Source organism: Delphinapterus leucas, chromosome 17 (genome assembly GCF_059928025.1).
Source record: "Delphinapterus leucas isolate spDelLeu-1000000601 "Yukka" chromosome 17, BTC_Dleu_Yukka2, whole genome shotgun sequence".
NCBI lineage: Eukaryota > Metazoa > Chordata > Mammalia > Artiodactyla > Monodontidae > Delphinapterus > Delphinapterus leucas.
In genome coordinates, this window is record NC_143145.1 from 16,467,760 (window position 1) to 16,490,733 (window position 22,974).

Sequence of the window (22,974 nt, forward strand, 5' to 3'; positions counted from 1 at the left end):
TGTGTTGTAGGATTCTTAATATTTGTTATCAACAAATTTATGTGTTCAATATTGAGGTTTAACCAAGTTTACAGTTTCCTGGCAGAAATAGTGAGTTTCATTTTGCCGATGGAAAGCTTTTGTTCTTATCTTTTCATGTGTCAGTATTAATTTCAGATGGGTGATTTCTGAAAACCTAGCATCTGTTTACATGAATATCAAGTCCTACTATATATACCCTTAGCCAGGATGGCTGGTGAGAAGCCACCTTTCGCACTGATGTTTCAGTGACATCAGACATGCTGTGGCTTGCTCTGTGCATCATCAGGCCTGTGGACAGGGCAAGAGAGGTCCCAGTGTAATAGGGAAGAACCTTTATATTCTATTACAAGTTAATCACTAAAGGGATGTTGCCTATAAGTTTAAATTATACATAATGGCCCCCCCCCCCTGCTTCCCAGGTAATGAGCATTAAGCTAAAATACCTTTGTTTAGCTCACAGGAAACATCCTGACCGGGCCCACCTGTGCATGACTGCGGGGAGGAAGAAATGAACACATCCCCTCCGGAGGCTGATGGGAACCAGGAAGTGTTTGACTTTACTCCCTCCCCTTTTAGTATAAAAGGAGCCTGGCTTCTAACTCAGGCAAGGTGGTTCTTTGGGGCAGGGGCCCACCGTCTTGTCAGTTAGTTGGCTTTCCGAATAAAGCAATTATTCCTTGTCCCAACAACTCATTTCTTGATTATTGGCCTGTTGTACGGTGAGCAGTACGAACTTAGGCTCGGTAACGCCAGGCGTGCTATGGAAAGAATTGGGGGAGGCTTCCTAGAGGATGTGATGATTGAGGTGAGTATTTATTTATTTATTTATTTTTGCTGTGTTGGGTCTTCGTTTCTGTGCGCGGGCTTTCTCGAGTTGCGGCGAGCGGGGGCCACTCTTCATCGCGGTGCGCAGGCCTCTGACTGTCGCGGCCTCTCTTGTTGCAGAGCACAGGCTCCAGACGCGCAGGCTCAGTAGTTGTGGCGCGCGGGCTAAGTTGCTCCATGGCATGTGGGATCTTCCCAGACCAGGGCTCGAACTCGTGTCCCCTGCATTAGCAGGCAGATTCTCAACGACTGCGCCACCAGGGAAGACCCGGAGGTGAGGTCTTCAATATGATTTATCTTTCCCTGGTGGTCAAGGGGCGCAGAGCAAGCATTTCAGGGAGGGGAGATAGTGTGGGCAGATATATAGAGGAGTGATACAGTTTGGTGTATTCCAGCCATGCAATCTGGAGGGGCTGGACAAAGGAGCCTGTTTCAGATGGGGATCGGCTGATGTGGGGTTGACAGAAGAAGGTCAACCCAGCCAGAATTCAAGGCGTCCTCCAGTCTGAGGGTCAGTCCATCACAAAGGAGATTTGTGCAGACCTTCTGGGCCAGCGATTCTTACCCCTAGTACACATTAGAACCAAGCCCATGGTTCTGACTCCTTGGTCTCAGGTGGGGTCCAGGTCTCCCCAGAATTAAAAAAAATGCTCCAGGTGTTCTTAACCAACTGTGAAATAATTATTCCAACACTTGTTAAAATGGTAAGGGAGACTTATTCAGACTATTGCAATGGGGATATTGCAACAGGGGAGAGACATGGGGTTCAATTCCAAATACGACAAAGACAAGTAGGGGTTTATAGCCAATGGGTAAAATGCCCAGGGCACAACTGGTGACATTAAGAAGTAGCTGACTTTTCCTATTGAAACTACTGTACACATTTTGAGTATAAGTTTTTTAGTTGCTAAAAGTCCAGATATTTGAAGAAAGCTTAGAGATCTAAGGGAGATCCTGGCAGCCATTCAGAGATAATTCTCCAATATTTTAACCTCTTTCTTTTTGTTGGCAAAGGCTGCATCTCTCTGCAGGTAGAGGGTAAGGACTCATTCATGTAATTCTAAAGTGACTTCTGTTTTTGTCAAGGAAAATTTGCTACAGTGGCAACTTTATAATGAGTGACAGGAGGAAGCAAGCATGGTGATTACAAATTATTGGTGTAATCTATATGGTTTTTTAGGATGAATCCTTCTAATGTTGATCCTGACTTAGAATAAAAAAGAAAGATTTGGCAATAGAAGTCTTTGAGCTATCATCTTAACCTTCATTAGTACGCATACTTGTTTTATTTTGTGCTAACTTTCCTTTTCTGTACTTCATTTTTCATGTAGAAAATGGTCGAAATTAATTATTTTTTATATTACCTCCATGGAATTCCACAAGTTATATGTTCTAAGTAATCTGTGCTGAATAAAAATAGGATATTTGTTCTTGTAAAAAAAAAAAAAGTAGCTGTCTTTAAAGTAGGATTCGGAGTAAGGAAGGAAGTTCAGAAGACATGATTTCCTATCCTGTACTTATGCCCTGCTCCCTCACCAATAATGATAATGATTATATATATATATATAATATACTTAATATACTATATAACACATTATTTATAAAGTAAAGTATAAGTGATGCTTTGGATTCTGTTGTCATGAAACCTCTGAGCTGTGGGTCCTCTGGAGAAGAGTAAAAGGATTATTGAGCACAGGGAGAGACCATCTGGGGCTAGATAACACGATTTGACTTAATTACATGATTTATGATTTGACACCAGCAAGCTGGGTGGCTCAGAGGTAGAGACGGGGATAACAAATCTATAAGGTTGGCAATAAACAGAGTAAGATTGTGAACAAGGCACACATTTTGAGGTGGCTGAGAGGATATTATTAAAATGACCTTAGGGACCTGGATAATAGGAAGAAGGGGGACTAGGACAAGTTTGAGAGACTGGGGTCTCTGGAATCTGACACTTACATAGGCAGGAGTTCATTGATTCCTCCCAATAACATTGTAAGAAGGGTAATATTATTCCCAATTAACAGATGAGGAAACTGAGGCTCAGAGCAGTTTTATGATTTGCTCCAGCTCATAAAGCTTGTAAGAGGTCACAGTAGGACCAGCACCCAAGTTTGTTTAACACTAACAACAGTGTCCTTTTCATAGAGAGGGAAGAGTGAAGTCATGGGAAGACCCATGTTAGCCAATGAGGCAATATGCCCGCCTAAGTAGCCATTGTGGTCTTCCACCTTCCCAGCCCAGCCCTAGGGAAGCCCAGGGCTCCCTGTCCAAAGGCTCTGGAGAATGGCATCTGAAGATATTCTAGTGTCATCTTGCATGTGGTCCTGTGTGCCAACATGACAGGTAAAGGTCAAGGCTGCAGTGAGGGATTTCCCATCTGTTGATAATTAAGTTCTTCAGCCAACCACTCCAAACTTGAAATGCATATTTAATAAGCTGACTCTGTGTGACAAAGCAATCTAACTCACTGATAATTATGCAGGTCCACCTCTTGCTCTCAGGATGCTGGCTTCACTCACAGTGTCCTCCATTTGGCATAATGAAGACCCTTACATCTGTCTTGGGCATTTAAATTCCCAGAGATGTGATCATTATTTTGGAAATGTCAAGAATTCAGAGTCCTGCAAAAGGACCACGTTTCCACTAGGTTTGGCAGTTAAATATAGGATACCCAGTTACATTTGAATTTCAGACAAACAATGAAGCATTTTTTAGTATAAGTAGGTCCCAAATATCACGTGGGATAAAATTGTTTTTGTGAAATATTCAAATTTGATTGGGCATCTTGTACTTTTATTTGCTAAGGCTGGCCACCCTACTTTCCACTGAATTAAGATTTCTACTTGCTCACAGATTCCGGCTGAATCTTTAGCTCTAGGACAGAAGGAACCTTCAGCATATGAAAGGACCGTGGATTGGGGGAGTGTAGTCCAGCTTACACTGACCTCCTTTTTTGATAGTTGCTCAAAGCAGCCATGTTTATCCATGGGATCCAGACCCTCAGCAAGAGTTGATTGGCTGGGGTGACCATGTGAGTTGAGTTGGTCCAATCAGATCTCTTTCTGAGAATTGGGATTCAGAGAAACCCAGTTAGTCTTTGCAAGTGGTTGGAACCGAGGGGATGGCCCATGAGATAACCCATTATCTCTCCCACAAACCTTCCCCTTTCACTGAGCTAGACAAAGTTGGTTTTTGTTACTTGAAACCAAAGAGAAGGGGTGGTAATCCTAGATGGTTTTTTAGTAGAGGCATGAATGAATCCTCTCCTGGGATTGCCTTGCTAACCTCTTCCCCACTGTCTTAGTCCATTCAGGCTGCTATAACAGAATATCACAGACTGGGTAGCTTATAAATGATAGAAATTTATTTCTCATAGTTCTGGAGCCTGGAAGTCCAAGATCAGAGTGCTGGCATGATTGTGTGAGGGCCCTCTTCTGGGTTGCAGACTTCTTGTATCCTTACATGGTGGAAGGGGCTAGGGATCTCTCTGGAGCCTTTTTATAAGGGCACTAATCCCAATCATGAGGGCTCCACCTTCCCTATTTAAGCACCTCAAAAAGGCCCCACGTACTAATACCATCAACTTCAGGGGTTAAGATGACAACATATGAATTTTGGGGGGGAACACAAACATTCAGATGATAGCACCCACCCATTCACAGAAATGCTACTCATTCTTCAAGACCAGATTAAGTCCCATTTTGTCCATCTTAATGGTCCAGCACATTTTAAAAAACTGACCAATTGCCTGATTATCAAGGGCTACCTCAACTGAAATGTGAGTATGTGAAATTCCATCAGAAAAGTAGGACTTAGCGGAAGCTATAAAGAAGACATTTCTTTTCAACCTTTTTATATTTCTCCACTTGAAACCTCCATAGAGAGCCAACACTCACATTACCTGAGACCCTTCCAGGCTGTACCCTCTCTGAGATAGGATAAAGAACACTGCTTCAGGATGCAGTATATGAACCTGCTAGTTGACTTCCACTTTTGCCACATAGCAAAGCGTGACTTTGGACAATGCTCTTGGGATGCATTCTCGCTTTGACTCACCTGCTTTGGGTCTGCATTGCTTGTAAGTGGACGAATAATTTCCTAATGGATGCCTTATCTTCAGCTTTCCCCCACTGTAACCTACTCTATGCACTACTACAGTTTAAGTCTCTAATTTATGACCTGAATAGACAAAGGAATGATAGACTTAATTTATAAAGAGCTTATGCAAATGAATCAGAAAATCACTATGACCCCAAAAGTCTATGCCTTCCCACTCCCAGAACATGCCAGGCAGTCACGCCTCTTTTCCTTGCACATACTGTTCCCTCTGCCCGGAATCTCCTTCCCCTGCCTTTCTACTAGTCACTTGTCAAGATGCAGCTTAATTATCACCTCTTCTGTGGAGCCTTTCCAGTCTCTTTCCCAATCCCCTCTATCTCGATTGAATGTGTTTCCTGCTCTGTGCTCCCCTGCACTTTGTACTGTACATTGTTGCATTAGAGTATTTATCACATTGTATTGTAAACCGACCTTCCATATCCACAGCTTCTGCATCCTGGAATTCAACCAACCACAGTGCTGGTGGATGCTGAGCCTGCAGATACAGAGGGCCGACTGTATCATTTTATATAAGGGACTTGAGCACCTGCGGATTTTGGTGTCCACAGGGGCTCCTGGAACAAATTCCCTGCAGATACCGAGGGATGATTGTACTTATTATTACGTGTACTTCCTTGCATATCTGTCTCCTCCCACAGGCTACAAACCCCTCAAGGGCAAGGATGGGGCCTTCCTTGTGTCTTCAGCACCTGGCATGTATCAGGTGTTCAGATTGAAGCTCTCAGGATGAGAGTGAACCCTTCTCCCTGATACCCCATGGGTTCTTGGCCAAGTCATATGCAAGGAACAGTAGTCAAGTGGGGATAAAAAATTAGGAGCTTGCTTAATGATCTGCAAGTACCATAACCCTCCCCCCCCCCAAAAGAAGGCCTTCTTTGATAAAAGCTGGATAGGAGAATGTGGCCTCAGGCCAAGAGGAAAAATGGAGGTTCCTTCTCCCTGTTGCCTCAAATCTAGAATGGCTGGAACTACAGAGCCTTCTCCAAGTCCACTTACCCAACCAGCTCCAAGGTCCAGGATGGCCGGCTTGCATTACACACCCAGTAGTGGGCACAGAATCAGGCCCAGAAAGGGAGCCGGGTTCAGCAGGCTCTGCCCTGTGACAGAGAAATTGGGAAGAGGGTTGTGTTCACGGATGCAGCACGTGTAGTGGTGTAGTAGGTCCACCTGACAAGAAACATGGTCCGATGATCCCCTCGGGTTCTGATCCGTGACAGGAGCTTGTCTCTCTCTCGGGGGGAAACTCTTAAGGGAGGGAGTAGACAGAGGCACTAGAAGTGATAAAAGGGATGGAGGTTCCTCTAATCCTATGAAAAAAGGGCAGAAGACCCCCCCTCCTCTTCTAAAAATCAGGAAATGTTTTTTGAGTGAACGTAAAGATTTTCTATACAGCCTCCTCCTTTCCTTACCTAAACCCTGCCTCAAAGGATGATCAGAGAACAAGAAATAATATAAAAAAGACCTAAAGATCAGAGATTAGAAAGCAGTATAAGTACCGTATCCCCCCAGCCCCATTAAAAACTACTGGTAACTTCATAGAATCAACTCATTTTAATCAGGCTTTGGGCAGCCTAAACCAGCAGGTCGCCTATTAGAATGATTAAAATTTGGAGATGGAGAGATTTACTGAGAAAAGCATTTAATTTCCTTCTCTAGTTGTGGGCTATATCTTCTCATTGGAAAAGCCCATGTGTTTTTAGAGATGCACGTGTCCCAGATGGGCTACTTAGAGGTTAGAGGTAAGCCGATCTCTCATAGGGGACTGATCTCCGGACCTTTCAGATCAGAGAAAAATACAAGCCCATTTGGACAGGCAGCTAAGTGATGCTCCCCTTTCTTGCAGACCCTCTGCATTGGCTGCCCAGTGCTGTCAGAGTCGCCCTTTAATACATGAACACTGTAGAACATTTTAAAAATACAGATTAAAGAAAAAAAAAGAAAATTAAAATACAATTCAATCACTCAGCTATTATCACTGTCATCATTTTTAGTCATTATCTTTCCAGGTCTCTCTCTGTGTGTGTGTGTGTGTGTGTGTGTGTGTTTATGTGTGTGTGCATGTGTGTGCTTATGACATGAAAACTCTTGTTAGGTCATATCACACATATTAGTTTATGTGTCTATGTACCTGCTTTTAAAAAAATGACCAAAGAATATCATGGTCACTTTTCTGTGACATTAAATACTCTTGTACAAAATCATTTTCAGTGGCTGCTAGGTATTCCAGTGTGGGGATGAACCATGGTTTAATTACTGCACTCTCCTGTTATTGGACATTTAGATGGTGTCCAATTTTTCACTATTATAAGCAATTCTGGGAATGAGAACTGTTAGCCATATTTTTGTGAAAATCTGTGATTGTTCACCTAGGATCAATTCTTGGAAGCAGAATTGCTAAGTCAGAGTTTGCAAGCTTTTGAGGTTTTGGGGACAGCTGTTTGACATCACGTTGTGCTAGTTCCTTTCAGCAGTGGTCATTTCCTCTGACATTCCATGACTGGGCAGTATTGGGTCTTCAGCATGTCCTTGTCTAGCTGGGAGATGAGGCGCTTTCCTGGGGGTTCAGTGAGCAGTGAGCTCCAGCGACACAAAAATACCCCTCCCGTTAACACACCCTTTATTTGTCTTCTTGCCTCCCTGTCTCACTTCTCCCACTTCCTCACCTGTCTTCCTGGGATCACGTCCCAAAGAAACTCCTTGTGTCCAAGTCTTTATCTCAGAGTCTGATTTTGAGGGAACCAACACCAAGGTTAGGAAACCCAACCTAAGTCACGTGGAAACACCAGAGGCAGGATCCATTCTGCTTGGGTGTCTTGTTCAGGTTGCTGAAACAGAATACCACAGACTGGGTGGCTTATAAACAGTAGGAATTTGGGACTTCCCTGGCAGTCCAGTGGTTAAGACTTCACCTTCTAATGCAGGGGGTGCGTGTTCGATCCCTGGTCCGGGAGCTAAGATCCCAGATGCCTTGTGGCCAAAAAACCAAAACATAAAACAAAAGCAATATTGTAACAAATTCAATAGAGACTTTAAATATGGTCCACTTCAAAAAAAAATCTTAAAGCAAAAATGGGAATTTATTGCTCCCAGTTCTGGAGGCTGGGAGTCCAAGATCAAGGAACTGGCAGATTTGGTGTCTGGTGAGGGCCTGGTTCCTCACAGATGGTGCCTACTAGCTGTGTGCTCACATGGTGGAAGGGAATTGGGGTCTCTCGCCAGCCTCTTTTATAAGGGCACTAATCCTATTCATGAGGGCTCCACCTTCATGACCTAATCACCTCCCAAAGGCACCACCTCCAAATACCATTGCATTAGGCATTAGGATTAAACATATTAATTTGGGGGGCACACAAACATTCAGCCTATAGCCCTGGGAGAGAAGTGGTAGTAGTAGCAGTGGTTGTTAAAGTAATAAAGATCATAGTTATAAAATGTCATGGGGATGTAATGTTCAGCACAGGGAATATAGTCAATAATATTGTAATAACTTTTATGGTAACAGATGGTGACTAGACTTAGCATGGTATCATTTTGAAACGTATAAAAATATTGAATCACTATGTTGTACACCTGAAACTAATATAATGTTGTAGATCAATTATAATTCAATAAAAAACGGTTTTGTACTCAAATTTTTTAAAGTAATAATGATAATAATATTGAAAATATATAGTAACAGTGTCATTGCTTATTGTGTGCCAGGCACTGTGACAGGCTCTTCCCGTGCATGAGGCCCCTTGATCCTCACAGTTCCATGAGGTGTGTACTGTTTATTATCATCCCTTTTTTTTTTTTTTTTTTTTTGCGGTATGCGGGCCTCTCACTGCTGTGGCCTCTCCCGTTGTGGAGCACAGGCTCAGCGGCCATGGCTCACGGGCCCAGCCGCTCCGCGGCATACGGGATCCTCCCGGACCGGGGCACGAACCCGTGTCCCCTGCATCGGCAGGCGGACTCTCAACCACTGTGCCACCAGGGAAGCCCTACTCTCATCCCTTTTGCTGGATGAGGAAACCAAAGCCTCAGATAGTCAGGGAACTTGCCCTAGACACTGGGTAGGAATGGCAGAGCTGGAAAAGTCTGACTCCAGGACCTGTGTCCTCAGAGAAGGGGACATGTGAACTGATCCTTTAAGGAAGAGTGTGTGGGGTCCGTCAGGTGGACGGGGAGAGGCACCCCTCAGACAGATGGAGGAGGAAAGGCAAGAGAGGCTTGCAGAGGGGCATGTAGGGAAAATGTGATGTATTGGGAAGGGTCTAGATAGAACAAACGAGGGAGACTGCAGCATCTGGCTGGGGCCGGGCTGTGATGGACTTCATTACCTGCTAAGAACTTTGGGCTTGGAGGTATTGGATAGGACACTTTAAAAATATATATATATATATATATTTTTATTTATTTATTTATTTATTTTTTTGGCTGAGTCAGGTCTTAGTTGCAGCATGTGGGATCTTTCGTTGCGGTGCACGGGCTTCTCTCTAGTTGTGGTGTGCAGGTTTTTTTTTTGCTCTCTCTAGTTGTGGCTTGCGGGCTCCAGGAAGCGAGGGCTCTGTAGTTTGCGGCCCGCGGGCTCTCTCATTGAGGTGTGTGAGCTCAGTAGTTGTGGCTCGCGGGCTTAGTTGCCCCGCACGGCATGTGGGATCTCAGTTCCTCAACCAGGGATCAAACCTGCATCCCCAGCACTGGAAGGCAGATTTTTACCACTGGACCACCAGGGAAGTCCCCGGATGGGACACTTTTAAGGACAGAAATGTCATGCTCAGGCCCGTGTGGCAGAGTGGAGAAGGGATAGTGAAGGGAGAGGTGGCAGGGAAACCAGTTAGGAAGCGATTGCAACTTGATCAGCCTCCATCCTACCGTTTCCATAACTCCCTCGGTGGAGATGGACCTGGGCTGCTTGGCAAACCAGCTGGGCAGCTCCCCGGGGATGATCTTTTTAGCAACTGGTTGTTCTTCCTATAGATGAGCTGGGTTTGCAGAGCAGCCCACAGACTGTCCTGATTTATAAATAAGCCTTCTCCAGCTCCATTCAGCCCTCCCCCAAGTGCTCCAGGCAAAGCCTTTTCTAGAATTCAGACAACCAGAGAAACCTCCGAAGCCTCCGTTTGGTGGGGACGGTCGTGGTGGGGGGTGGTGAAGAATGGACAGTGCTGAGGAATGTAGGTGCTGGAGTTGTGTATGTTTGAGCTGGTCAGGACCTAGAGGGCGGAGACCTCGAAGACATGGGGAAACCGAGGCTCAGAGATGAGAGCCTGGGTCTCCAGACCCCTTTCAGTTACACAGCCCTTCCTTAGGTCCTTTGCAGTAGCTGTTTCTGTTGCCTAATGTTCTTTCCCCAGGGAGTCACTTGGAATACTGTGCCCCACCCCTTCCAGTCTTGATTTACACTCGCATCTTCTCAATGGGACCCACCACGACCACCTATTCAATACTGCACTTGCTCCTTCCTCACCTGTACTTTCTTCTTTCTTTTGCCACAGTACTTCTAACCTCCGAAGATACGAGGTCATTAACTGTTTCTACCCTGTGTTAGCTTCTCAAGGTAGGACCTATGTTTGCTTTGTTCTCTGATGATCCCAAGTTTCTGGAAAGTGCCTGGCGACAGCAGATACTCAATAGATATCTGTTGGACTAACCATATTGTTTGTCTTTCTCTCTTCATGGCTGCCTTTAATGGCAATTTTCAACTGGTCTCACTGATGTTAAAGTGAGGTATAAATATGGTAGAGGGATGATGATGGTGATGGTGATGGTAATTTTTAGCTAAGAGCCACAATCCGATTGTTAAAGAAGAACTTAAGAACCTGTAAATCCATTCTCAAACATTTAATGAATTGCTTCTCTGAAAACACTAGTCCCGAGGCAGCTTTTATATTTCCAATAGAAATATAAGGACACACCTATATTTTAAAATTTTCTAGTAGCTACCCTAAAAAAAGTAAAAATGACAGGTGACATTAATTATAATAATTTATTTTGTTTAATCCAACACAGCCAAAATATTATCATTTTGAAATGTAATAAATATAAACATAATTGGTGAGATAGTTTACATTTTTTTTTCTCTAAGTCTTTAAAAGTCAGTGTGTATTTTATGCTTTCAGCACATCTTGATTTGGACCAGCCACGTTTTTCTTTTTTTGAAGTATAGTTGATTTACAATGTTATGTCAGTTTCTGGTGTAGAGCAAAGTGTTTCAGTTATATGTATACACACATATATAATTTTCATATTCTTTTCCATTATGGTTTATTACAGGATATTGAATATAATTCCCTGTGCTTTACAATAGGACCTTGTTGTTTATCCATTCTACGTATAATAGTTTGCATCTCTGGACTAGTCACATTTTAAGTGTTCAGCGGCCACAGGTAACTAGTGGCTACAGACAGGGGTTTGAAAAGGAAAACATAGCCCTTTCCCTCTAGGGGCTCATATATGAGCCAATAACTGCAACCCTGTGGTGTGTCCAAGAATAGAGGCAGGAACTAGGTACTAAGAGGGGACCAAGGAAGAGGTCATTAGTTCTGCTTCAGGAGAGGGAAATTGGCAAAGACATGAAAAATCAGGTCACATAAGAATCTATACTTAGCAGGTAAATATGGGAGCATGTTTAGCTTTCTTTATTATCAAAGAGATGAATTAAACTAAAGTCATAGTTTTATTTGATACAATTAAATTAGTAAGAATGAAAACTAAGGAGGTTGGTACACATGAATGGCTAGTGGTGGTGACAGTGGTACAGCACTTTTGGGAAGCATTTTGGGAATATGTCTCAAGTACCAAAAGAGGCCCTTATATACTTTACCTAATAAAACCCATTTCTGGGAATTCATCTTTAAAAATAATTCAGGGCTTCCCTGGTGGCGCAGTGGTTGAGAGTCCGCCTGCCGATGCAGGGGACACGGGTTCGTGCCCTGGTCTGGGAAGATCCCACATGCCGCGGAGCGGCTGGGCCCGTGAGCCATGGCCGCTGAGCCTGCGTGTCCGGAGCCTGTGCTCCACAATGGGAGAGGCCAAAACAGTGACAGGCCCGCATACCGCAAAAAAAATTCAAAATGAAGGGAAAAAAGACAATACGTGACATTGCTCATTTTAGCGTTACTTAAAAACCAAAAAACTGAAAATGACTTAATGAACAGTAAAAGGTTTACCTCCATTTGGAAGACTATCTTGGAGAAAACCTACCAACCCGGGAAATGCTATTGTTACTATGATAAGGGAAAACAAGTTGAACCTAACATTATATCTATTTAATGCCTGTAACTCTATAAACATTACCCAAGCATCCTCAGAAAAACTGTGAGGGAACATGGAATGATTTTCTTGTATGGTGAGATTGTGGCCATTAAAAATTTCCCACGTTTTATCTGTTTTTGGAAAATTATTTAACATCTGAGTAGCATTCTCTTATCTGACTATCCCCTATTACTGGATGATTGGGTTACTACTGAGTTTTTTATTGTTATAAAGCAAAGCTTCCAGCAGCATCCTTGTTAGCTGTCTTTGTGCGTGCGCTTAATTATTTCTTCAGTTTACATTCCTGTACTGAAATTGGTGAGTAAAAAAGATTGCACAATAAAAAATTTTAAAAAAGGAAATTGTTTTTAAAAAAGAAAAGCGGCAGCAGGACTTCCCTGGCTGTCCAGCGGTTAGGACTCTGGGCTTCCCCTGCAGGGGGCGTGGGTTCAATCCCTGGTTGGGGAACTAAGCTCCCGTGTGCTGCTCGGTGTGGCCAAAAAAAAAAAAGAAAGAAGGAAAGGAAAGGAAAGGAACAAATTATAAGCAAATGATATGGTGATGGCCTCCTCACTCTTTCTGCCTCTCCAACTAACCCTACTCCCAGGGTCATCACTGCTAACATTCCCCTGGATAGCCTCCCGGAACCTTCTCCTAGATTCAGGCAAGCATCCTTGTCCACTTATCCCCCTCATTCTACACTCACGTGCACACACATTGCTTAAGGCTTTTGATTTGTAATGTCCATTTATCTTCCAGAAAGATTCTTTCTCTCATTTCCACTTGTTTCTGTCTCTGACCCTGTTGCAGAGCTGCCACTGGGAAGCACTGTGCCAGCTGCTGTGGGATTTCGGCTCATCCCGGCTTTCGAGCTCTCTGAGGCAGGGCAGAGAAGGTTTGCAGCTGCAGGGGGAGGTGTTTCTGCATTGTGGTGTGTATTGGAAGCAATGTTCAGACCCAGTTCTCATTCGGCTTTCACCCAGCGCATGTGTAACGAGGACAGGTAGGCACTGAGAGGCTTTAGAGACAGGTGTGGGCTCCTTGAGGGATGTAATGTACCACCTCCACCTCGGCAGAGCTTCCTGCTTCTTCATCATGAGGCTCATGTGGAAGAAAAGAGAAAGAACAGGAGGACATAGTATCCCAGATCCTAACACTGAGAGGGCTGGTTCCAGGGCAGAGGCAGGGAGCTCTGAGGCCAAGGGACATGAAAGAGACATTAATGATACTGATTCTGGGACAACAGCCATCTGGTCACCCTCCCGAAGAGGACGCTGGTTTCACGTAGGTGTGCTGTTGTGGATAGAGCACTGGGTTGGAATCAGAAGGCCTGGGTTTGAGGCCCTGCCCCTCGTTGGCTGGTGAGACATGAGCAGTCCCTTCACCCCCAGAGCCTGTTTCTTCCTCTGCAAAGCGAGGAGTGATACCATCGACCTCACAGGGATGTTGTAGTGAAAGAGTGGGATGCCAAGCTTTGTAAAGTGTGATTCTCTGTAAACATCCTAGGTATGGGAGACCAACCCCTGCAGTCTCTCGTTAGTGAATCCCCAAGAAGGGCTTTGTGGGAGAAGCCCGATTAAGATACCAGAAGGGAGCCAGTGAACAGTACTGCCTCAAACTACATTGCAATCCTCCGAAAGGCGAAGAAACACTTACATTAACCCAAGGTATAGTCAAGGTGGGTGTAGTGGGTTGAATACTGTTCCCCAGAATTCACGTCTCCCTGGAAACTTAGAATGAGATCTTATTTGGAAATAGGGTCTAGCAGATATACTTAAGGTAAGGATTGAGAAGGGATTATACTGCATTAGGGTGGGTCCTAAATTCAATGTGAGCGCCCTTATAAGAAGACACACGCAGAGGCGGGGAAGAAGGCCACGGGAAGATGGAGGCAGAGACTGGAGGGATGCAACCACCGCCCAGGAATGCCAGTAGACACCAGAAGCTGGAACAGGTAGGAAGTACCCTTCCTTAGAGCCTTTGAGGGTGCACGGCTCTGCTGACACCTTGATTTCAGACTTCCAGTCTCCAAAACAGTGAGAGAATAAGTTTCTGTTGTTTTTAGCTAAGAAGTTTGTGGCAATTAGGCATGACAATGCTAGGACACTAATACATTGGTGTTGATATTAGCAAATGCCATTTACATAGCACTCGGGCCGAACTGGGCACTGTCTCAAGCATCACATGAGAATCAACTTATTTCATCCTCGCGACGCTATGAGGTAGCACCTTTACTGCCACCTGCAGCTTACAGAAGAGGTCCCTGAGAATCAGGGAGGAGCAATCACTTATCCAAGGCCATGTGGCTGATCGGTGGCGGAGCCAGGATTTATATCCAGGGGTTTCAACCCCAGACTCCTTATCTGCACCACAGAGCTCTCCTATCTCCTTTGGAAACAGGGGTCCTCACGGGACTGCCATGGGTCCAGGAGCCTGGCTGGTCCTCGCTGTGGTGGGATTTCAGGGGGGCCACCCTTTCTTTGAGGTTCAACCCTAGGCTTTCAGCTCATGCCTTCCTGATATATGAAGCCACATTCTCGTGAACTTGCAGGGCCGGGTGGGGCTGGAAGGGAAGTGGTCTTGGGGGTTAAGTCAACTTACATGCACGTGAGAGGGTGGGAGCAGGGGATGCAGCGCGGGGGCTTGGGAGGACATCTAGGAACGTCATCATTCCCTTGTAGGTAGTGATGCCCTGGAAGGTCTCTGTCACAGAAATCGGAAGATATGGGGACCAGTCCTGTCACCTACCAGTTGTGTGTCTGTGGAGAAGTCACTTACATTTCCCTGGGGTCCAGTTTCTTCAACTGTAGAACAGGACTCATCTCTGCTCCACTTGTATTATAGAGCTGTGTGAATAACAGGTGGAATTCTGCTCCTGGAAAGTTATCGTATGGAAAGAATTCAAAAGACAAGAACATAAACGTGGGAAGATATTCGTTGCAGCTTCATTTATAATAGCCAAACCAAAGAAACAAACACAAACAGCTCCACAAAGGAACCAGGCTATAAATAAAGAAAGGAAACCCTCAAATTAACCTGGAAGCTATTCTGTGACATCACCGGCTTGGAAAATTGTGTAGCTATTAATAAGGACAATTGCGAAAAGCGTGTAGCTACTTGGAAAAGTGCTTGAGCATTGTTACATAAAAAGAGGAATACAAAATTGTGTCTGCTCGAAAGCACATAAAATCACCTATGAAGGCGAGGCCAGCCTGAAAGGAAACGTGGAACCATGAAGAACCAAAGTGTTAAAACAAGGAGATGTTGAAGAAAACAATTCTATGAATACTAAAATGTTTTGACAATGAATGCAAATTAGAAGAAAGTTCAAATAAAATATATGTGAAAGTGCATATTTTTACCTAGTGGCTAAGGGACTCTAGCTCAGACTTCTTGATGACAGGGGAGATGTGATTTGTAGGAAAATCTGAGAAGTTCTGCGGGAGAATAATATATATTGGTCAGGGGACGACACTTGGAGCGTGAGGTTCCTGGGGGCAAGTATTATGTTCTCTACACCTCAGGGTCCTCCATGGGGCCTGGTCCGTAAGAGGCCCTCAGCTGGGAATCGTACCCAGCCCTCTAACAGTGATACAGGTGTGGGAGGTGGGGTAATTATTCCCATTTTACAGGTGAGGAAGCTGATGCCCTGAAAAGGGTCAACTGCCCGGAGTTTTCGGCAATGAACAGTCAGGTCAGGCCCGCCCCCAGGTCAGTGTCTTTCCAGCCCCCACAGGGCTGCTCAGTTACTGCTGCAGACGGGAAGGGGACCAACTCCTCTCCATTCACCCGGGTTCCACCCCATCTCTGGAGCAATAGGTGTGGTGGGCAGAATAATGGCCCCAAAGATCCCCGTCCTTAGAATCTGTGAATATGTTAGCTCCCATGGCAAAGGGAAATCAAGACACGTGGAATTCAGGTTGCTAATCAGTTGGCCTTGAGATGGGGTTATTCTGCTGGATCATCCCAGTGGGCCAAGAGTAACCACGAGTCCTTATAAGTGGAAGAGGGAGGCAGGTAAGAGCGGACTGGAGATGTCAGCATGAGAAAGACTCCTCCCAAAGTTGCTGGTTTTGAAGATGGAGGAGATATAGATTCCAGCACCAAGGAGTACTGGTGGCCTCTAGAAGCTGAAAAAGGCCCCAGAGTGGATTCTCCCCTAGAGCCTCTAGAGATAAGGCAGCCCTGCTGACACTTTATTAGCCCAGTGAGACTCACTGTGGACTTCTGACTTCTAGGACAGGAAGATAATAAATTTGTGCTGTCTTAAGCTACTGAGCTCGTGGTAAAATCTGTTACAGCAGCCATGGGAAACTAACACAGTGAATACTCCTGCGTTCCTGGCTGGGCACCTCTGAAAAGAGAATATCATGACCCCTCCTCAGGGAGGGCGATGTGCGGGCAAAGTCCCCTGTCTGTAATTAGTCATCATACTTAGTTTAACTGTTTACTAATCCAATGAGCAACTTATCCATCAGCTGTAATTAAATCATCCTCAAGCCGAGAGTCTCTTGTTTTAAGTCCCAGGTAAAGTTCCTAATGAAGCATTGTGGGGAAAGACCCTAAAGGGAAGCCTGATGAATCCTCAGAACAAGCCTCTGCCGTGGGCATTGTCATTCCCATTTCACAGATGAGAAAACTGAGGCGCAAGAGAGAATCAGTACACTGTCCGAGGTCGCATAGTGAATGGCACAACCAGGGCTTGAATCTGGGTTTGCTTGGCCAGACTCTTCCTCATACAACACTCTCTGGCCTGAGCTACCTTTTTCCTGAATGTGTTGTAGAGGAAGTTCAGACTCCCTCTGCAGAGACTCACTCCATCGTTGCCTGCTACGGTTCTGATGCTAAGTTACCACGAAGCTTTTCTGTGTTGCCTGGACATCAGCCTTCATTTCCCCCATGGAGGTCTTGCCTCCTTAATTAGGTCATATGCACTGAGAAGAAGCTTCAGCTCCTTCCGAATTCTGCTCAGTGCCAGGAGCCTGCTTTAGGGGCTCACCAGATTCCTAGCGGAGGAGAGAATGAAATCTGCCAGTACAGAAGGAGAAACACCTTTCTCTATTTTGAATCTGTGGGGAATTCCCATTCTCCTTCCCTGAAATCCCAAACCCACTTCTGCAATTGGTCATTACTGGATAGTAGCAAAGGTATGTGTATTAGCCTAGAAATTCCTTCAGTAGAAGTTTTAAAATTTCAACTTCAAAGGCAGGAAATGCTTGGTTAGTCTTTGATGTGCATGAGGGAAGTCAGCTAGACTTTTGGGAAGGGGGTGTGAGAGACACACACACACACACACACACACACACACACACACACACACACACCCTACCTTTCTTTACCAAATAGGAAAGTTTCTCACTGCTTCCTCCATCCTCAAATATTGGGAGGTTTCAATTCCTAGGAGACTCTCTCTGGCTATCCTAGGTGGGTGGAGAATGTTTCTTCAGATCTTTTGCTTTACTTTGCTCAGTAATGCCTTTCAAATAGAATTCCTGCTTTCTTCGATTGCAAATGGTGCTACAAAAAGGGCCGGGAGGGCTTCCCTGGAGCCGCGGTGGTTGAGAGTCCGCCTGCCGATGCAGGGGACACGGGTTCGTGCCCCGGTCTGAGAGGATCCCACATGCCGCGGAGCGGCTGGGCCCGTGAGCCATGGCCGCTGAGCCTGTGCGTCCGGAGCCTGTGCTCCACAACGGAAGAGGCCACAGCAGTGAGAGGCCCGCGTACCGCAAAAAAAAAAAAAAAAAAAAAAAAGGGCCGGGAGAGTTTCTGCAGCAATGCAGTGCAGGAGAAAGTACACTGGTTCCGAAGAGGGAGGACTCGGACTTCTCCAAGGTCATTCATTTAATCCGTGGCCCCGAAAACTGCTTCCCCTGTTTCCATGAAAGTTACACATGTGAGCGCTCAAAATCTACTTAATTGACAAACTGATGTGTGTCCCAGGGATTGTTCGTGCAACCAGCTGCTTGTGAATCTGAGAGGCGAGGGCGTCAGAAGGGCGAGCGTCTGGGATATTTTAATATTCAGTATTTCCAGACTCAGCAGGCAGCAGGCTAAATCTGTCTGCTGATGGGCAGGCATGAATTATGAAACTACTCACGTAGGTTGAGAGGTCGCCCGGAGCTCGGGAAGTGCCGCCACCAGTGTCTCCACAAGCTGCTTGGGGGAGGGGTCTCTCCCAGTCAAGAGGGAAGGTCTGGTGTGGACAGGTCGGTGATCACAGTGAGGGTATGGCCCGCACACAATGGGGCTAGTAGGGGATTCCCAAATTCTGGGCCTTAAGACGAGGTGGGCGTTGGGATCCGAGAACAGAAGAGGACCCACAGGACAGTCCCTGCTTTCTGCGTGGCTGGAGGGTGAGTCTGCTTCCTAGTGGCTAAGGTCCAAAGGGGGCTGACCTTCAAGGAGTCCAGGAACTAAACATGACCTCCATCCTGACCCGAATCCTGATGCCTCCTGTGCAGGCTGTGGGCTGGGAAACAAGGTCTAATCATCAAGGGGAGGAAACTGAATGCCAGGGGTAGGGTAGGCAATGGTGGTGCTGTGTTGTGAGCCAATCCTCTGAGATAATATTTAACAAAAACGCATCAGTAATAACCACTTCTTGATGTTCTGTGTCTGCAGTGGTGCTAAGCACATTGCACATATTTTCTCAGTTCTTCACGACAACCCTGTTCATTAGATATTATTACTCCCACATTTACAGAGGAGGTAAAGTGAAAACTCCAGTATCGTCATCACCACGTCTGTGGTGTGAACAGTTATGTAATTCTAAATGCAACAAGCATTTTACAAGCATCGTCTTATGTAGTTGTCACACTTATTTTAGGAAGCGGGTTTTATTATTCCTATTTTCATTACTTCCATTGTACCACAGAGGAGTCTGAGGCTTAGAGAGGGTAGGTGCCAGTTATCTTTTCCAATGTAGCAGATCATCCCCAAATTTAGTGGCTCGAGCCAACAGTCACTTCCTTAGTTTTTAACACAGTGAGTTGGCAATTTGGGCCGGTTTCTGCTGGGTGATTCTTCTGGTCTCGGCTGGTCCACGGAGAGCACCTGATCAGCTAGGTGGCTCAGCTTCAAGGGATTCGCTGGTTGCAGGCTGGGGTAATGGTGGAGACTGGTCCATGTATGCGTCATCATCCAGCAGGCTAGCCTGAGTCTGTGACTGGGCAGGAGTCGGGGGGGGGGGAGGGGGAGAGGGAGAGGGAGAGGAAACATGCAAGGTCTGTTGAGTCCCAGGCTCAAAACTGGTACAGTATCACTTCTACTGAATTCTATTGGCCAAAGCAGGGCAATGACTAGCCCAGAATCAAGAGACGGGGTGTCTAGACGCTTGATGGGAGGGGCTGTGAAATCACAGAGCGAAGACTGAGTGTAGATATAGGGAGGGTGGGGAACTGGGGCCATTTTAGCCATATATCACTGGGTGGATATGGGGAATGTGTCCAGGTGGAATGGGGTCCCCAGGTAGAAAGAAGAGAATGAACAGAGTCTCCCTAAGACTTCCAGGCAACTAAGAGGTAGGTTTCTGAAAGGTAGGCTGGTGTGCCTGGAATACAGGAGGAGGAAGTTGGAGAAGTTAGGGATGGTGTGCCATTCCGAGCACTTCATCTAGGTTAACTCAATCCTTACAACAACTCCATGGGTCAGCACTGTGTTTACCTCTCCTCTTTCTAAGTGGGGAAACTGAGGTGTGGACAATACCCTGAGTCACACAGCCAGAAGAAGCAGGGTCAGGATTCCAACCCAGGTTGCTGCCATCACAACAGGTGGAAGAAAGAACCTGGGAAAGAAGGGTCCTGGGGTAGAGTGTGAGGGCCGAATGCTGAAACCAATTTTCTTAGAGACCTGGAGACAATAAGGTAGAGATTCCTTGACACCCTCTATTTGTCCAAGATTAGGACTGTTTATTTCTGCTTGGTGGTGGGAGGGAATGAGTCTTTCTGACTCTGTGACCCTACTCATGGGTGTACAATAGTGTCAAATGTATTCACTGAGAGGCTTCTGTTTTTTTTTGTTTTTTTTTTTTTTGCGGTACGCGGGCCTCTCACGGTTGTGGCCTCTGCCGTCGCGGAGCACAGGCTCCAGACGCACAGGCTCAGCGGCCATGGCTCACGGGCCCAGCCGCTCTGCGGCATGTGGGATCTTCCCGGACCGGGGCACGAACCCGTGTCCCCTGCAACGGCAGGCGGACTCTCAACCACTGCGCCACCAGGGAAGCCCGAGGCTTCTGTTTTTAAGCAACAGAAACTGATTTCATCTAGCTTAAGTTGAAAATGAAGTATTCCTTAGGAAAGTACTGGGAGAGCTCACAGAATGAGATGATCTTAGAAAGGGCAAGAATAGACAGGCTGCTGGGACAGTGGTGGCAGGATTTCCTGGGCTTACTTTCTAGTTTGCTGCCAGCAAACATGACTCTGTTCTAAAGACTTCCCATCACTATGTCTTTTTGTTTATGTCTTGACTTCCCACGAGAGAGAATCTGGCACAACTTGGGTCATGTGTTTTCTTTTTTTTTTTTTTCGGTACGTGGGCCTCTCACTGTTGTGGCCTCTCCCGTTGCGGAGCACAGGCTCCGGACGCGCAGGCTCAGCGGCCATGGCTCACGGGCCCAGCCGCTCCGCGGCACGTGGGATCTTCCCGGACCAGGGCAAGAACCCATGTCCCCTGCATTGGCAGGCGGACTCTCAACCACTGCGCCACCAGGGAAGCTGGGTCATGTGTTTTTACACTGGACACATTGGGTCTGGCCAGGGGAATAGCGACGTCAGTGCAGACACGGCCCTGGGGGCATCACTATGAAGCCATCCCACTCGGAGTCTATGGCTTGGTGGCGGGATTAGTACTAAGCAACACTACCTACATCTACCCGAACAGTTCCCAGGACACATCTCTTCTCAAGGAAAGGAGCAAGCCTTTCTCTCCTAGGGATCCTAGAGTTCCAGAGATTCTGATCAATCTCACATCCTGCAGATATAAATTTTCATCAAGAGCATTTGAATATGGTTTCATTAATTGCATTTATTTATTAATTGCCTTTTTGAGTTCAGAAAATTGTTTTCATTAAACTGTAACAATCCAAGGCAGATGAAATCTTAAAGCCCAAACAATTTTGCCATGCAAAGGTTATATTTCTATAATCGTGCTTTTCAATCCTGACTTCCTAAGTGATCAGGTTATAAAATATTTAATAGCAGTTCAAAGTCATTGCTTTTGTGAGTTCATTATCTTCTAAACGATAGGTGTCAGGGCAGGCAGCTCTGTTTGGTTGATTTCACAGCGTGGTATTCAAAGGTGCTTCCTTGTGTTTGCAGAGGGATGAACCTGGGTTCTATAGATGATCAGCTTCTCTTCTGAGATTTGTATGTGATTTGCCCCAAGACTGAAAGGCCCACTTGCACAGATTAAATGAAATCCATTTTTTTAACTGGGTACTTACATTTCCAGAAGAGAACTTATCCATGGCACAACTGACTACCTTATAAATATTTTATGACAGTGATCATTCTGATTCTTGACATAAATACAATTTTTGTGGGAATATACTCGATTCTGAGGGTATTAGGGTTGGGAATTTAAGACTTAGATACTCAACAGGCCTGGATTTGCCACCACTCAATTCATGATACGATCTTGGACAAACAGCCCAGCATCTCTGTACTTTGTTTATTTCAATACATCAAACTGGAATTGGTAAATATCAGTTAGGAATGTGTTCATCTACAGATAATGGAAAACCTGATAAGGGTTTATTTCTAACCCAGTAAGTCAAGAGTCAGAAAGTCTGGAGTCGGTGTGGTGACCAAAGGATGTTATTTAGGACCCAGGCCCCGTCTCTGTTCCTGTGATCAGCCTGTGGTTTTGGTCCTTATTGTGGCAAGATGGCTGCTGCACCTTCAGAAGGAAGAAGGGGGAAGGGCAGAAGGCAAGGGTCAAAGGGAAACGTTGGCTGAGTTTGTTCCCCTTGGTTTTGGGGGTAGCGACAAATGTCCTAGAAGCCTCCCCAAATCATCTTCTCCTTGTATTCTATTTGCCAGAACTGAAATATGGCCACCTGGACCTACAAAGGAATCTGGGAAGGTGATTTTTTTTTTTTTTTTAAAATCTGGGCGTGTTGAAGCCCTGAATGAAATCAGGAGTCTTTTGGTAAAGAAGAAGAATGAATATTGGTTAGGAACCGAATTGTGTTCTTTTAATCCCAAAAGGGCAGAAGGAAACTGTCATTTTATTGCTTCATTTACTGGTCTTCTGCCAGGTGGCAAGCATTGTGCTAAGCCCTTTTCACCATTCATCTCAATTTAATTATTTTTTTGGCTGTGCCATGTGGCTTGTGGGTCCTTAGTTCCTTGACCAGGGGTTGAACCCCGGGCCCTCGGCAGTGAAATCGGAGTCCTGACCACTGGACTGCCAGGGAATTCCCTCAGTGTAACGCTTACTCATGTGTATATGGTGGGTCTATAGAGATGAAGAAACTGAGGCTCAGAGACCTGAGGTAAATTGCTCAAGGTTGCAAAGTGGGGTGAATTAAAAAGTCTCTCTCTATTGGTTGGGAGGGCTGGAGGGGGTCTCAAAGTTACTCTGAATATGTTTGTTGTTGGCCTACGGAGGAGGGGCTTAAAGCATTTTTTTCTCCCTTTTTTTACTCCACATTCCCAAAGGAGGGTTGGGCTTGGGGGCTGGGGAGGAGCTCCCAGTGGCCCAGAGCCTCCCTCTGAGCTCCCATGGTGATTGCTTGGGGGTGCTAGGACTCTTGTCCAGACATGTGCC

General features: G+C 45.6%; 1 protein-coding gene and 1 long non-coding RNA gene across 2 annotated transcripts in view; both read left to right on the forward strand.

Annotated features, from left to right (window-relative positions):
- LOC115804043 (uncharacterized) overlaps nt 1–9,050 on the forward strand; it is a 41,484-nt gene extending 32,434 nt beyond the window's left edge. The window contains exon 5 of the transcript XR_016388347.1: nt 475–9,050. The gene's annotated coding sequence lies outside the window, so the exon portion shown is untranslated. The remainder of the gene's footprint in view (nt 1–474) is intronic.
- Nucleotides 9,051–9,151: 101 nt separating this feature from the next.
- The window catches only part of LOC149746915 (uncharacterized), a 35,246-nt gene continuing 21,423 nt past the window's right edge, over nt 9,152–22,974 (forward strand). Inside the window, exon 1 of the long non-coding RNA XR_016388351.1 lies at nt 9,152–22,287. This is a non-coding gene — a long non-coding RNA (uncharacterized LOC149746915). The remainder of the gene's footprint in view (nt 22,288–22,974) is intronic.